At 44.2% G+C, this 12,910-nt stretch overlaps 37 non-coding genes across 37 annotated transcripts; 21 read left to right on the top strand and 16 right to left on the bottom strand.

The window, feature by feature from the left end:
• The first annotated feature begins 62 nt into the window (after nt 1-62).
• Nucleotides 63-135, top strand: trnaa-agc. The gene has a single exon. It is a non-coding gene; the product is annotated as a tRNA-Ala (tRNA).
• A 221-nt stretch (nt 136-356) lies between these two features.
• Nucleotides 357-429, top strand: trnaa-agc. The gene has a single exon. It is a non-coding gene; the product is annotated as a tRNA-Ala (tRNA).
• Nucleotides 430-785: 356 nt separating this feature from the next.
• On the bottom strand, nt 786-867 carry trnas-gcu. The gene has a single exon. It is a non-coding gene; the product is annotated as a tRNA-Ser (tRNA).
• A 135-nt stretch (nt 868-1,002) lies between these two features.
• trnaa-agc lies at nt 1,003-1,075 on the top strand. The gene has a single exon. It is a non-coding gene; the product is annotated as a tRNA-Ala (tRNA).
• Nucleotides 1,076-1,432: 357 nt separating this feature from the next.
• On the bottom strand, nt 1,433-1,514 carry trnas-gcu. Its single transcript has one exon. It is a non-coding gene; the product is annotated as a tRNA-Ser (tRNA).
• A 135-nt stretch (nt 1,515-1,649) lies between these two features.
• trnaa-agc lies at nt 1,650-1,722 on the top strand. The gene has a single exon. It is a non-coding gene; the product is annotated as a tRNA-Ala (tRNA).
• Nucleotides 1,723-2,080: 358 nt separating this feature from the next.
• Nucleotides 2,081-2,162, bottom strand: trnas-gcu. The gene has a single exon. It is a non-coding gene; the product is annotated as a tRNA-Ser (tRNA).
• Nucleotides 2,163-2,297: 135 nt separating this feature from the next.
• On the top strand, nt 2,298-2,370 carry trnaa-agc. Its single transcript has one exon. It is a non-coding gene; the product is annotated as a tRNA-Ala (tRNA).
• A 350-nt stretch (nt 2,371-2,720) lies between these two features.
• Nucleotides 2,721-2,802, bottom strand: trnas-gcu. The gene has a single exon. It is a non-coding gene; the product is annotated as a tRNA-Ser (tRNA).
• A 135-nt stretch (nt 2,803-2,937) lies between these two features.
• On the top strand, nt 2,938-3,010 carry trnaa-agc. The gene has a single exon. It is a non-coding gene; the product is annotated as a tRNA-Ala (tRNA).
• Nucleotides 3,011-3,231: 221 nt separating this feature from the next.
• Nucleotides 3,232-3,304, top strand: trnaa-agc. Its single transcript has one exon. It is a non-coding gene; the product is annotated as a tRNA-Ala (tRNA).
• Nucleotides 3,305-3,660: 356 nt separating this feature from the next.
• trnas-gcu lies at nt 3,661-3,742 on the bottom strand. The gene has a single exon. It is a non-coding gene; the product is annotated as a tRNA-Ser (tRNA).
• Nucleotides 3,743-3,877: 135 nt separating this feature from the next.
• trnaa-agc lies at nt 3,878-3,950 on the top strand. The gene has a single exon. It is a non-coding gene; the product is annotated as a tRNA-Ala (tRNA).
• A 221-nt stretch (nt 3,951-4,171) lies between these two features.
• Nucleotides 4,172-4,244, top strand: trnaa-agc. The gene has a single exon. It is a non-coding gene; the product is annotated as a tRNA-Ala (tRNA).
• Nucleotides 4,245-4,465: 221 nt separating this feature from the next.
• On the top strand, nt 4,466-4,538 carry trnaa-agc. Its single transcript has one exon. It is a non-coding gene; the product is annotated as a tRNA-Ala (tRNA).
• Nucleotides 4,539-4,894: 356 nt separating this feature from the next.
• On the bottom strand, nt 4,895-4,976 carry trnas-gcu. Its single transcript has one exon. It is a non-coding gene; the product is annotated as a tRNA-Ser (tRNA).
• A 136-nt stretch (nt 4,977-5,112) lies between these two features.
• Nucleotides 5,113-5,185, top strand: trnaa-agc. Its single transcript has one exon. It is a non-coding gene; the product is annotated as a tRNA-Ala (tRNA).
• Nucleotides 5,186-5,431: 246 nt separating this feature from the next.
• On the top strand, nt 5,432-5,504 carry trnaa-agc. The gene has a single exon. It is a non-coding gene; the product is annotated as a tRNA-Ala (tRNA).
• Nucleotides 5,505-5,861: 357 nt separating this feature from the next.
• trnas-gcu lies at nt 5,862-5,943 on the bottom strand. The gene has a single exon. It is a non-coding gene; the product is annotated as a tRNA-Ser (tRNA).
• A 130-nt stretch (nt 5,944-6,073) lies between these two features.
• Nucleotides 6,074-6,146, top strand: trnaa-agc. Its single transcript has one exon. It is a non-coding gene; the product is annotated as a tRNA-Ala (tRNA).
• Nucleotides 6,147-6,503: 357 nt separating this feature from the next.
• On the bottom strand, nt 6,504-6,585 carry trnas-gcu. Its single transcript has one exon. It is a non-coding gene; the product is annotated as a tRNA-Ser (tRNA).
• Nucleotides 6,586-6,721: 136 nt separating this feature from the next.
• trnaa-agc lies at nt 6,722-6,794 on the top strand. Its single transcript has one exon. It is a non-coding gene; the product is annotated as a tRNA-Ala (tRNA).
• Nucleotides 6,795-7,150: 356 nt separating this feature from the next.
• trnas-gcu lies at nt 7,151-7,232 on the bottom strand. The gene has a single exon. It is a non-coding gene; the product is annotated as a tRNA-Ser (tRNA).
• Nucleotides 7,233-7,367: 135 nt separating this feature from the next.
• On the top strand, nt 7,368-7,440 carry trnaa-agc. The gene has a single exon. It is a non-coding gene; the product is annotated as a tRNA-Ala (tRNA).
• A 357-nt stretch (nt 7,441-7,797) lies between these two features.
• trnas-gcu lies at nt 7,798-7,879 on the bottom strand. Its single transcript has one exon. It is a non-coding gene; the product is annotated as a tRNA-Ser (tRNA).
• Nucleotides 7,880-8,010: 131 nt separating this feature from the next.
• Nucleotides 8,011-8,083, top strand: trnaa-agc. Its single transcript has one exon. It is a non-coding gene; the product is annotated as a tRNA-Ala (tRNA).
• Nucleotides 8,084-8,440: 357 nt separating this feature from the next.
• On the bottom strand, nt 8,441-8,522 carry trnas-gcu. The gene has a single exon. It is a non-coding gene; the product is annotated as a tRNA-Ser (tRNA).
• Nucleotides 8,523-8,657: 135 nt separating this feature from the next.
• On the top strand, nt 8,658-8,730 carry trnaa-agc. The gene has a single exon. It is a non-coding gene; the product is annotated as a tRNA-Ala (tRNA).
• Nucleotides 8,731-9,087: 357 nt separating this feature from the next.
• On the bottom strand, nt 9,088-9,169 carry trnas-gcu. Its single transcript has one exon. It is a non-coding gene; the product is annotated as a tRNA-Ser (tRNA).
• A 135-nt stretch (nt 9,170-9,304) lies between these two features.
• Nucleotides 9,305-9,377, top strand: trnaa-agc. Its single transcript has one exon. It is a non-coding gene; the product is annotated as a tRNA-Ala (tRNA).
• A 246-nt stretch (nt 9,378-9,623) lies between these two features.
• Nucleotides 9,624-9,696, top strand: trnaa-agc. The gene has a single exon. It is a non-coding gene; the product is annotated as a tRNA-Ala (tRNA).
• A 357-nt stretch (nt 9,697-10,053) lies between these two features.
• Nucleotides 10,054-10,135, bottom strand: trnas-gcu. The gene has a single exon. It is a non-coding gene; the product is annotated as a tRNA-Ser (tRNA).
• Nucleotides 10,136-11,018: 883 nt separating this feature from the next.
• trnas-gcu lies at nt 11,019-11,100 on the bottom strand. The gene has a single exon. It is a non-coding gene; the product is annotated as a tRNA-Ser (tRNA).
• A 131-nt stretch (nt 11,101-11,231) lies between these two features.
• On the top strand, nt 11,232-11,304 carry trnaa-agc. Its single transcript has one exon. It is a non-coding gene; the product is annotated as a tRNA-Ala (tRNA).
• A 356-nt stretch (nt 11,305-11,660) lies between these two features.
• On the bottom strand, nt 11,661-11,742 carry trnas-gcu. The gene has a single exon. It is a non-coding gene; the product is annotated as a tRNA-Ser (tRNA).
• Nucleotides 11,743-11,877: 135 nt separating this feature from the next.
• On the top strand, nt 11,878-11,950 carry trnaa-agc. Its single transcript has one exon. It is a non-coding gene; the product is annotated as a tRNA-Ala (tRNA).
• A 676-nt stretch (nt 11,951-12,626) lies between these two features.
• trnas-gcu lies at nt 12,627-12,708 on the bottom strand. The gene has a single exon. It is a non-coding gene; the product is annotated as a tRNA-Ser (tRNA).
• Nucleotides 12,709-12,910: the final 202 nt, after the last annotated feature.

Here is a 12,910-nt window from a genome sequence, read left to right as displayed (position 1 = left end):
TGGCATTATGGAAGGACAGGTAGCCCACAACAGACTTGTCGAAACAAGAGCATTGTTGTATCGGGGAATTAGCTCAAATGGTAGAGCGCTCGCTTAGCATGCGAGAGGTAGCGGGATCGATGCCCGCATTCTCCACAAAACTTTAGTATTTCAGTTCAGGAAATAGAAGGTAAAAACTGTAAGATTTAAGATATTTGCTGGATGTTAAACTTGTCCAGCCAACCTGATAGCGAGACCACAAAGTCTAACAACGATTTCCTCACTTACAAGCCAACAATATGGTAATTGGGAACATGGTTTTATGGAAGGACAGGTAGCCCACAACAGACATGTCGAAACAAGAGCATTGTTGTATAGGGGAATTAGCTCAAATGGTAGAGTGCTCGCTTAGCATGCGAGAGGTAGCGGGATCGATGCCCGCATTCTCCACAAAACTTTAGTATTTCAGTTCAGGAAATAGAAGGTAAAAACTGTAAGATTTAAGATATTTGCTGGATGATCAGACTCATACTGTTCAACTTTTCCAGCCAACCTGGTTTGGAATGTTAACGAGACCACAAAGTCTAACAAAGATTTCCTCACTTACAAGCCAACATTATGGTAATTGGGAACATGGCATTATGGAAGGACAGGTAGACCACAACTGACTTGTCAAAACAAGGAGAGCATTCCGCCTGGTTTTTCGGTACCTCAACTCTCTTTTGTTCAGTTTACCTGGTGTGCTGAAGCCGAAATCGCTGGCTTTTTGCCATATTGCAGCAGGTTCATTGAACTAAACTTTACTACGACGAGGATGGGATTCGAACCTACGCTTGCAGAGCACAATGGATTAGCAGTCCATCGCCTTAACCACTCGGCCACCTCATTCTGTTTCCACCAGTTTTCCAGTATACGTAAGAGCCAGGTCAAGATTCAGAGTGTTTATGTAGGCCCTCGAAAGGAATGGCATGGAGGAGAGTTGGAGAAAACAACTTAGAAGTACTACAAGAGGATTGTTGTATAGGGGAATTAGCTCAAATGGTAGAGCGCTCGCTTAGCATGCGAGAGGTAGCGGGATCGATGCCCGCATTCTCCACAAAACTTTAGTATTTCAGTTCAGGAAATAGAAGGTAAAAACTGTAAGATTTAAGATATTTGCTGGATGATCAGACTCATACTGTTCAACTTTTCCAGCCAACCTGGTTTGGAATGTTAACGAGACCACAAAGTCTAACAACGATTTCCTCAATTACAAGCCAACATTATGGTAATTGAGAACATGGCATTATGGAAGGACAGGTAGCCCACAACTGACTTGTCAAAACAAGGAGAGCATTCCGCCTGGTTTTTCGGTGGCCTCAACTGTCTTTTGTTCAGTTTACCTGGTGTGCTGAAGCCGAAATCGCTGGCTTTTTTCCATATTGCAGCAGCTTCATTGAACTAAACCTTACTACGACAAGGATGGGATTCGAACCCACGCCTGCAGAGCACAATGGATTAGCAGTCCATCGCCTTAACCACTCAGCCACCTCGTCCTGTTTTCACCAGTTTTCCAGTAAACGTAAGAGCCAGGTCAAGATTCAGAGTGCTTATGTCGGCCCTCGGAAATAATGCTATGGAGGAGAGTTGGAGAAAACACCTTAGAAGTACTACAAGAGCATTGTTGTATAGGGGAATTAGCTCAAATGGTAGAGCGCTCGCTTAGCATGCGAGAGGTAGCGGGATCGATGCCTGCATTCTCCACAAAACTTTAGTATTTCAGTTCAGGAAATAGAAGGTAAAAACTGTAAGATTTAAGATATTTGCTGGATGATCAGACTCATACTGTTCAACTTTTCCAGCCAACCTGGTTTGGAATGTTAACGAGACCACAAAGTCTAACAACGATTTCCTCACTTACAAGCCAACACTATGGTAATTAGGAACGTGGCATTATGGAAGGACAGGTAGCCCACAACTGACTTGTCAAAACAAGGAGAGCATTCCGCCTGGTTTTTCGGTGGCCTCAACTGTCTTTTGTTCAGTTTACCTGGTGTGCTGAAGCCGAAATCGCTGGATTTTTTGCCATATTGCAGCAGCTTCATTGAACTAAACCTTACTACGACGAGGATGGGATTCGAACCCACGCCTGCAGAGCACGATGGATTAGCAGTCCATCGCCTTAACCACTCAGCCACCTCGTCCTGTTTTCACCATTTTTCCAGTAAACGTAAGAGCCAGGTCAAGATTCAGAGTGTTTATGTCGGCCCTCGAAAATAATGCTATGGAGGAGAGTTGGAGAAAACACCTTAGAAGTACTACAAGAGCATTGTTGTATAGGGGAATTAGCTCAAATGGTAGAGTGCTCGCTTAGCATGCGAGAGGTAGCGGGATCGATGCCCGCATTCTCCACAAAACTTTAGTATTTCAGTTCAGGAAATAGAAGGTAAAAACTGTAAGATTTAAGATATTTGCTGGATGATCAGACTCATACTGTTCAACTTTTCCAGCCAACCTGGTTTGGAATGTTAACGAGACCACAAAGTCTAACAACGATTTCCTCACTTACAAGCCAACAATATGGTAATTAGGAACGTGGCATTAACAGGTAGACCACAACTGACTTGTCAAAACAAGGAGAGCATTCCGCCTGGTTTTTCGGTGGCCTCAACTCTCTTTTGTTCAGTTTACCTGGTGTGCTGAAGCCGAAATCGCTGGCTTTTTGCCATATTGCAGCAGCTTCATTGAACTAAACCTTACTACGACGAGGATGGGATTCGAACCCACGCGTGCAGAGCACAATGGATTAGCAGTCCATCGCCTTAACCACTCGGCCACCTCGTCCTGTTTTCACCAGTTTTCCAGTAAACGTAAGAGCCAGGTCAAGATTCAGAGTGTTTATGTCGGCCCTCGAAAAGAATGGCATGGAGGAGAGTTGGAGAAAACAACTTAGAAGTACTACAAGAGCATTGTTGTATAGGGGAATTAGCTCAAATGGTAGAGCGCTCGCTTAGCATGCGAGAGGTAGCGGGATCGATGACCGCATTCTCCACAAAACTTTAGTATTTCAGTTCAGGAAATAGAAGGTAAAAACTGTAAGATTTAAGATATTTGCTGGATGTTAAACTTGTCCAGCCAACCTGATAGCGAGACCACAAAGTCTAACAACGATTTCCTCACTTACAAGCCAACAATATGGTAATTGGGAACATGGCATTATGGAAGGACAGGTAGCCCACAACAGACTTGTCGAAACAAGAGCATTGTTGTATCGGGGAATTAGCTCAAATGGTAGATCGCTCGCTTAGCATGCGAGAGGTAGCGGGATCGATGCCCGCATTCTCCACAAAACTTTAGTATTTCAGTTCAGGAAATAGAAGGTAAAAACTGTAAGATTTAAGATATTTGCTGGATGATCAGACTCATACTGTTCAACTTTTCCAGCCAACCTGGTTTGGAATGTTAACGAGACCACAAAGTCTAACAACGATTTCCTCACTTACAAGCCAACATTATGGTAATTGGGAACATGGCATTATGGAAGGACAGGTAGACCACAACTGACTTGTCAAAACAAGGAGAGCATTCCGCCTGGTTTTTCGGTGCCTAAACTGTCTTTTGTTCAGTTTACCTGGTGTGCTGAAGCCGAAATCGCTGGCTGTTTGCCATATTGCAGCAGCTTCATTGAACTAAACCTTACTACGACAAGGATGGGATTCGAACCCACGCGTGCAGAGCACAATGGATTAGCAGTCCATCGCCTTAACCACTCGGCCACCTCGTCCTGTTTTCACCAGTTTTCCAGTAAACGTAAGAGCCAGGTCAAGATTCAGAGTGTTTATGTCGGCCCTCGAAAAGAATGGCATGGAGGAGAGTTGGAGAAAACAACTTAGAAGTACTACAAGAGCATTGTTGTATAGGGGAATTAGCTCAAATGGTAGAGCGCTCGCTTAGCATGCGAGAGGTAGCGGGATCGATGACCGCATTCTCCACAAAACTTTAGTATTTCAGTTCAGGAAATAGAAGGTAAAAACTGTAAGATTTAAGATATTTGCTGGATGTTAAACTTGTCCAGCCAACCTGATAGCGAGACCACAAAGTCTAACAACGATTTCCTCACTTACAAGCCAACAATATGGTAATTGGGAACATGGCATTATGGAAGGACAGGTAGCCCACAACAGACTTGTCGAAACAAGAGCATTGTTGTATCGGGGAATTAGCTCAAATGGTAGAGCGCTCGCTTAGCATGCGAGAGGTAGCGGGATCGATGCCCGCATTCTCCACAAAACTTTAGTATTTCAGTTCAGGAAATAGAAGGTAAAAACTGTAAGATTTAAGATATTTGCTGGATGTTAAACTTGTCCAGCCAACCTGATAGCGAGACCACAAAGTCTAACAACGATTTCCTCACTTACAAGCCAACAATATGGTAATTGGGAACATGGTTTTATGGAAGGACAGGTAGCCCACAACAGACATGTCGAAACAAGAGCATTGTTGTATAGGGGAATTAGCTCAAATGGTAGAGTGCTCGCTTAGCATGCGAGAGGTAGCGGGATCGATGCCCGCATTCTCCACAAAACTTTAGTATTTCAGTTCAGGAAATAGAAGGTAAAAACTGTAAGATTTAAGATATTTGCTGGATGATCAGACTCATACTGTTCAACTTTTCCAGCCAACCTGGTTTGGAATGTTAACGAGACCACAAAGTCTAACAAAGATTTCCTCACTTACAAGCCAACATTATGGTAATTGGGAACATGGCATTATGGAAGGACAGGTAGACCACAACTGACTTGTCAAAACAAGGAGAGCATTCCGCCTGGTTTTTCGGTACCTCAACTCTCTTTTGTTCAGTTTACCTGGTGTGCTGAAGCCGAAATCGCTGGCTGTTTGCCATATTGCAGCAGCTTCATTGAACTAAACCTTACTACGACGAGGATGGGATTCGAACCCACGCGTGCAGAGCACAATGGATTAGCAGTCCATCGCCTTAACCACTCGGCCACCTCGTCCTGCTTTTCACCAGTTTTCCAGTATACGTAAGAGCCAGGTCAAGATTCAGAGTGTTTATGTCGGCCCTCGAAAAGAATGGCATGGAGGAGAGTTGGAGAAAACAACTTAGAAGTACTACAAGAGCATTGTTGTATAGGGGAATTAGCTCAAATGGTAGAGCGCTCGCTTAGCATGCGAGAGGTAGCGGGATCGATGCCCGCATTCTCCACAAAACTTTAGTATTTCAGTTCAGGAAATAGAAGGTAAAAACTGTAAGATTTAAGATATTTGCTGGATGATCAGACTCATACTGTTCAACTTTTCCAGCCAAGCTGGTTTGGAATGTTAACGAGACCACAAAGTCTAACAACGATTTCCTCACTTACAAGCCAACAATATGGTAATTACGAACGTGGCATTATGGAAGGACAGGTAGCCCACAACAGACTTGTCGAAACAAGAGCATTGTTGTATAGGGGAATTAGCTCAAATGGTAGAGCGCTCGCTTAGCATGCGAGAGGTAGCGGGATCGATGCCCGCATTCTCCACAAAACTTTAGTATTTCAGTTCAGGAAATAGAAGGTAAAAACTGTAAGATTTAAGATATTTGCTGGATGATCAGACTCATACTGTTCAACTTTTCCAGCCAACCTGGTTTGGAATGTTAACGAGACCACAAAGTCTAACAACGATTTCCTCACTTACAAGCCAACAATATGGTAATTGAGAAAATGGCATTATGGAAGGACAGGTAGCCCACAACTGACTTGTCAAAACAAGGAGAGCATTCCGCCTGGTTTTTCGGTGGCCTCAACTGTCTTTTGTTCAGTTTACCTGGTGTGCTGAAGCCGAAATCGCTGGCTTTTTGCCATATTGCAGCAGCTTCATTGAACTAAACCTTACTACGACGAGGATGGGATTCGAACCCACGCGTGCAGAGCACAATGGATTAGCAGTCCATCGCCTTAACCACTCGGCCACCTCGTCCTGCTTTCACCAGTTTTCCAGTATACGTAAGACCCAGGTCAAGATTCAGAGTGTTTATGTCGGCCCTCGAAAAGCATGGAGGAGAGTTGGAGAAAACAACTTAGAAGTACTACAAGAGCATTGTTGTATAGGGGAATTAGCTCAAATGGTAGAGCGCTCGCTTAGCATGCGAGAGGTAGCGGGATCGATGCCCGCATTCTCCACAAAACTTTAGTATTTCAGTTCAGGAAATAGAAGGTAAAAACTGTAAGATTTAAGATATTTGCTGGATGATCAGACTCATACTGTTCAACTTTTCCAGCCAACCTGGTTTGGAATGTTAACGAGACCACAAAGTCTAACAACGATGTTCTCACTTACAAGCCAACAATATGGTAATTGAGAACATGGCATTATGGAAGGACAGGTAGCCCACAACTGACTTGTCAAAACAAGGAGAGCATTCCGCCTGGTTTTTCGGTGGCCTCAACTCTCTTTTGTTCAGTTTACCTGGTGTGCTGAAGTCGAAATCGCTGGCTTTTTGCCATATTGCAGCAGGTTCATTGAACTAAACCTTACTACGACGAGGATGGGATTCGAACCCACGCGTGCAGAGCACAATGGATTAGCAGTCCATCGCCTTAACCACTCGGCCACCTCGTCCTGCTTTTCACCAGTTTTCCAGTATACGTAAGAGCCAGGTCAAGATTCAGAGTGTTTATGTAGGCCCTCGAAAGGAATGGCATGGAGGAGAGTTGGAGAAAACAACTTAGAAGTACTACAAGAGCATTGTTGTATAGGGGAATTAGCTCAAATGGTAGAGTGCTCGCTTAGCATGCGAGAGGTAGCGGGATCGATGCCCGCATTCTCCACAAAACTTTAGTATTTCAGTTCAGGAAATAGAAGGTAAAAACTGTAAGATTTAAGATATTTGCTGGATGATCAGACTCATACTGTTCAACTTTTCCAGCCAACCTGGTTTGGAATGTTAACGAGACCACAAAGTCTAACAACGATTTCCTCACTTACAAGCCAACAATATGGTAATTGAGAAAATGGCATTATGGAAGGACAGGTAGCCCACAACTGACTTGTCAAAACAAGGAGAGCATTCCGCCTGGTTTTTCGGTGCCTCAACTCTCTTTTGTTCAGTTTACCTGGTGTGCTGAAGTCGAAATCGCTGGCTTTTTGCCATATTGCAGCAGGTTCATTGAACTAAACTTTACTACGACGAGGATGGGATTCGAACCCACGCGTGCAGAGCACAATGGATTAGCAGTCCATCGCCTTAACCACTCGGCCACCTCGTCCTGTTTTCACCAGTTTTCCAGTATACGTAAGAGCCAGGTCAAGATTCAGAGTGTTTATGTAGGCCCTCGAAAGGAATGGCATGGAGGAGAGTTGGAGAAAACAACTTAGAAGTACTACAAGAGCATTGTTGTATAGGGGAATTAGCTCAAATGGTAGAGCGCTCGCTTAGCATGCGAGAGGTAGCGGGATCGATACCCGCATTCTCCACAAAACGTTAGTATTTCAGTTCAGGAAATAGAAGGTAAAAACTGTAAGATTTAAGATATTTGCTGGATGATCAGACTCATACTGTTCAACTTTTCCAGCCAACCTGGTTTGGAATGTTAACGAGACCACAAAGTCTAACAACGATTTCCTCACTTACAAGCCAACAATATGGTAATTGAGAAAATGGCATTATGGAAGGACAGGTAGCCCACAACTGACTTGTCAAAACAAGGAGAGCATTCCGCCTGGTTTTTCGGTGGCCTCAACTGTCTTTTGTTCAGTTTACCTGGTGTGCTGAAGCCGAAATCGCTGGCTTTTTGCCATATTGCAGCAGCTTCATTGAACTAAACCTTACTACGACGAGGATGGGATTCGAACCCACGCGTGCAGAGCACAATGGATTAGCAGTCCATCGCCTTAACCACTCGGCCACCTCGTCCTGCTTTCACCAGTTTTCCAGTATACGTAAGAGCCCAGGTCAAGATTCAGAGTGTTTATGTCGGCCCTCGAAAAGCATGGAGGAGAGTTGGAGAAAACAACTTAGAAGTACTACAAGAGCATTGTTGTATAGGGGAATTAGCTCAAATGGTAGAGCGCTCGCTTAGCATGCGAGAGGTAGCGGGATCGATGCCCGCATTCTCCACAAAACTTTAGTATTTCAGTTCAGGAAATAGAAGGTAAAAACTGTAAGATTTAAGATATTTGCTGGATGATCAGACTCATACTGTTCAACTTTTCCAGCCAACCTGGTTTGGAATGTTAACGAGACCACAAAGTCTAACAACGATTTCCTCACTTACAAGCCAACACTATGGTAATTAGGAACGTGGCATTATGGAAGGACAGGTAGCCCACAACTGACTTGTCAAAACAAGGAGAGCATTCCGCCTGGTTTTTCGGTGGCCTCAACTCTCTTTTGTTCAGTTTACCTGGTGTGCTGAAGTCGAAATCGCTGGCTTTTTGCCATATTGCAGCAGGTTCATTGAACTAAACTTTACTACGACGAGGATGGGATTCGAACCCACGCGTGCAGAGCACAATGGATTAGCAGTCCATCGCCTTAACCACTCGGCCACCTCGTCCTGTTTTCACCAGTTTTCCAGTATACGTAAGAGCCAGGTCAAGATTCAGAGTGTTTATGTAGGCCCTCGAAAGGAATGGCATGGAGGAGAGTTGGAGAAAACAACTTAGAAGTACTACAAGAGCATTGTTGTATAGGGGAATTAGCTCAAATGGTAGAGCGCTCGCTTAGCATGCGAGAGGTAGCGGGATCGATACCCGCATTCTCCACAAAACGTTAGTATTTCAGTTCAGGAAATAGAAGGTAAAAACTGTAAGATTTAATATATTTGCTGGATGATCAGACTCATACTGTTCAACTTTTCCAGCCAACCTGGTTTGGAATGTTAACGAGACCACAAAGTCTAACAACGATTTCCTCACTTACAAGCCAACAATATGGTAATTGAGAAAATGGCATTATGGAAGGACAGGTAGCCCACAACTGACTTGTCAAAACAAGGAGAGCATTCCGCCTGGTTTTTCGGTGGCCTCAACTGTCTTTTGTTCAGTTTACCTGGTGTGCTGAAGCCGAAATCGCTGGCTTTTTGCCATATTGCAGCAGCTTCATTGAACTAAACCTTACTACGACGAGGATGGGATTCGAACCCACGCGTGCAGAGCACAATGGATTAGCAGTCCATCGCCTTAACCACTCGGCCACCTCGTCCTGCTTTCACCAGTTTTCCAGTATACGTAAGACCCAGGTCAAGATTCAGAGTGTTTATGTCGGCCCTCGAAAAGAATGGCATGGAGGAGAGTTGGAGAAAACAACTTAGAAGTACTACAAGAGCATTGCTGTATAGGGGAATTAGCTCAAATGGTAGAGTGCTCGCTTAGCATGCGAGAGGTAGCGGGATCGATGCCCGCATTCTCCACAAAACTTTAGTATTTCAGTTCAGGAAATAGAAGGTAAAAACTGTAAGATTTAAGATATTTGCTGGATGATCAGACTCATACTGTTCAACTTTTCCAGCCAACCTGGTTTGGAATGTTAACGAGACCACAAAGTCTAACAACGATTTCCTCACTTACAAGCCAACAATATGGTAATTACGAACGTGGCATTATGGAAGGACAGGTAGCCCACAACAGACTTGTCGAAACAAGAGCATTGTTGTATAGGGGAATTAGCTCAAATGGTAGAGCGCTCGCTTAGCATGCGAGAGGTAGCGGGATCGATGCCCGCATTCTCCACAAAACTTTAGTATTTCAGTTCAGGAAATAGAAGGTAAAAACTGTAAGATTTAAGATATTTGCTGGATGATCAGACTCATACTGTTCAACTTTTCCAGCCAACCTGGTTTGGAATGTTAACGAGACCACAAAGTCTAACAACGATTTCCTCACTTACAAGCCAACAATATGGTAATTGAGAAAATGGCATTATGGAAGGACAGGTAGCCCACAACTGACTTGTCAAAACAAGGAGAGCATTCCGCCTGGTTTTTCGGTGGCCTCAACTGTCTTTTGTTCAGTTTACCTGGTGTGCTGAAGCCGAAATCGCTGGCTTTTTGCCATATTGCAGCAGCTTCATTGAACTAAACCTTACTACGACGAGGATGGGATTCGAACCCACGCGTGCAGAGCACAATGGATTAGCAGTCCATCGCCTTAACCACTCGGCCACCTCGTCCTGCTTTTCACCAGTTTTCCAGTATACGTAAGACCCAGGTCAAGATTCAGAGTGTTTATGTCGGCCCTCGAAAGAATGGCATGGAGGAGAGTTGGAGAAAACAACTTAGAAGTACTACAAGAGCATTGTTGTATAGGGGAATTAGCTCAAATGGTAGAGCTGCTCGCTTAGCATGCGAGAGGTAGCGGGATCGATGCCCGCATTCTCCACAAAACTTTAGTATTTCAGTTCAGGAAATAGAAGGTAAAAACTGTAAGATTTAAGATATTTGCTGGATGATCAGACTCATACTGTTCAACTTTTCCAGCCAACCTGGTTTGGAATGTTAACGAGACCACAAAGTCTAACAACGATTTCCTCACTTACAAGCCAACAATATGGTAATTACGAACGTTGCATTATGGAAGGACAGGTAGCCCACAACAGACTTGTCGAAACAAGAGCATTGTTGTATAGGGGAATTAGCTCAAATGGTAGAGCGCTCGCTTAGCATGCGAGAGGTAGCGGATCGATACCCGCATTCTCCACAAAACGTTAGTATTTCAGTTCAGGAAATAGAAGGTAAAAACTGTAAGATTTAAGATATTTGCTGGATGATCAGACTCATACTGTTCAACTTTTCCAGCCAACCTGGTTTGGAATGTTAACGAGACCACAAAGTCTAACAACGATTTCCTCACTTACAAGCCAACATATGGTAATTGAGAAAATGGCATTATGGAAGGACAGGTAGCCCACAACTGACTTGTCAAAACAAGGAGAGCATTCCGCCTGGTTTTTCGGTGGCCTCAACTCTCTTTTGTTCAGTTTACCTGGTGTGCTGAAGCCGAAATCGCTGGCTTTTTGCCATATTGCAGCAGGTTCATTGAACTAAACTTTACTACGACGAGGATGGGATTCGAACCCACGCGTGCAGAGCACAATGGATTAGCAGTCCATCGCCTTAACCACTCGGCCACCTCGTCCTGCTTTTCACCAGTTTTCCAGTATACGTAAGAGCCAGGTCAAGATTCAGAGTGTTTATGTCGGCCCTCGAAAAGCATGGAGGAGAGTTGGAGAAAACAACTTAGAAGTACTACAAGAGCATTGTTGTATAGGGGAATTAGCTCAAATGGTAGAGCGCTCGCTTAGCATGCGAGAGGTAGCGGGATCGATGCCCGCATTCTCCACAAAACTTTAGTATTTCAGTTCAGGAAATAGAAGGTAAAAACTGTAAGATTTAAGATATTTGCTGGATGATCAGACTCATACTGTTCAACTTTTCCAGCCAACCTGGTTTGGAATGTTAACGAGACCACAAAGTCTAACAACGATGTTCTCACTTACAAGCCAACAATATGGTAATTGAGAACATGGCATTATGGAAGGACAGGTAGCCCACAACTGACTTGTCAAAACAAGGAGAGCATTCCGCCTGGTTTTTCGGTGCCTCAACTCTCTTTTGTTCAGTTTACCTGGTGTGCTGAAGTCGCAATCGCTGGCTTTTTGCCATATTGCAGCAGGTTCATTGAACTAAACTTTACTACGACGAGGATGGGATTCGAACCCACGCGTGCAGAGCACAATGGATTAGCAGTCCATCGCCTTAACCACTCGGCCACCTCGTCCTGTTTTCACCAGTTTTCCAGTATACGTAAGAGCCAGGTCAAGATTCAGAGTGTTTATGTAGGCCCTCGAAAGGAATGGCATGGAGGAGAGTTGGAGAAAACAACTTAGAAGTACTACAAGAGCATTGTTGTATAGGGGAATTAGCTCAAATGGTAGAGTGCTCGCTTAGCATGCGAGAGGTAGCGGGATCGATGCCCGCATTCTCCACAAAACTTTAGTATTTCAGTTCAGGAAATAGAAGGTAAAAACTGTAAGATATTTGCTGGATGATCAGACTCATACTGTTCAACTTTTCCAGCCAACCTGGTTTGGAATGTTAACGAGACCACAAAGTCTAACAACGATTTTCCTCACTTACAAGCCAACAATATGGTAATTACGAACGTTGGCATTATGGAAGGACAGGTAGCCCACAACAGACTTGTCGAAACAAGAGCATTGTTGTATAGGGGAATTAGCTCAAAATGGTAGAGCGCTCGCTTAGCATGCGAGAAGGTAGCGGGATCGATGCCCGCATTCTCCACAAAACTTTAGTATTTCAGTTCAGGAAATAGAAGGTAAAAAACTGTAAGATTTAAGATATTTGCTGGATGATCAGACTCATACTGTTCAACTTTTCCAGCCAACCTGGTTTGGAATGTTAACGAGACCACAAAGTCTAACAACGATTTCCTCACTTACAAGCCAACAATATGGTAATTGAGAACATGGCATTATGGAAGGACAGGTAGCCCACAACTGACTTGTCAAAACAAGGAGAGCATTCCGCCTGGTTTTTCGGTGGCCTCAACTCTCTTTTGTTCAGTTTACCTGGTGTGCTGAAGTCCGAAATCGCTGGCTTTTTGCCATATTGCAGCAGCGTTCATTGAACTAAACCTTACTACGACGAGGATGGGATTCGAACCCACGCGTGCAGAGCACAATGGATTAGCAGTCCATCGCCTTAACCACTCGGCCACCTCGTCCTGTTTTCACCAGTTTTCCAGTATACGTAAGAGCCCAGGTCAAGATTCAGAGTGTTTATGTCGGCCCTCGAAAGAATGGCATGGAGGAGAGTTGGAGAAAACAACTTAGAAGTACTACAAGAGGCAATTGTTGTATAGGGGAATTAGCTCAATGGTAGAGCTCTCGCTTAGCATGCGAGAGGTAGCGGGATCGATGCCCGCA

This window comes from Gymnodraco acuticeps, unplaced genomic scaffold, assembly GCF_902827175.1.
Source record: "Gymnodraco acuticeps unplaced genomic scaffold, fGymAcu1.1, whole genome shotgun sequence".
In the NCBI taxonomy this organism is placed as follows: domain Eukaryota; kingdom Metazoa; phylum Chordata; class Actinopteri; order Perciformes; family Bathydraconidae; genus Gymnodraco; species Gymnodraco acuticeps.
Note: the sequence above shows the minus strand (reverse complement) of the source record. Positions and strands in the feature narration are given on the sequence as shown.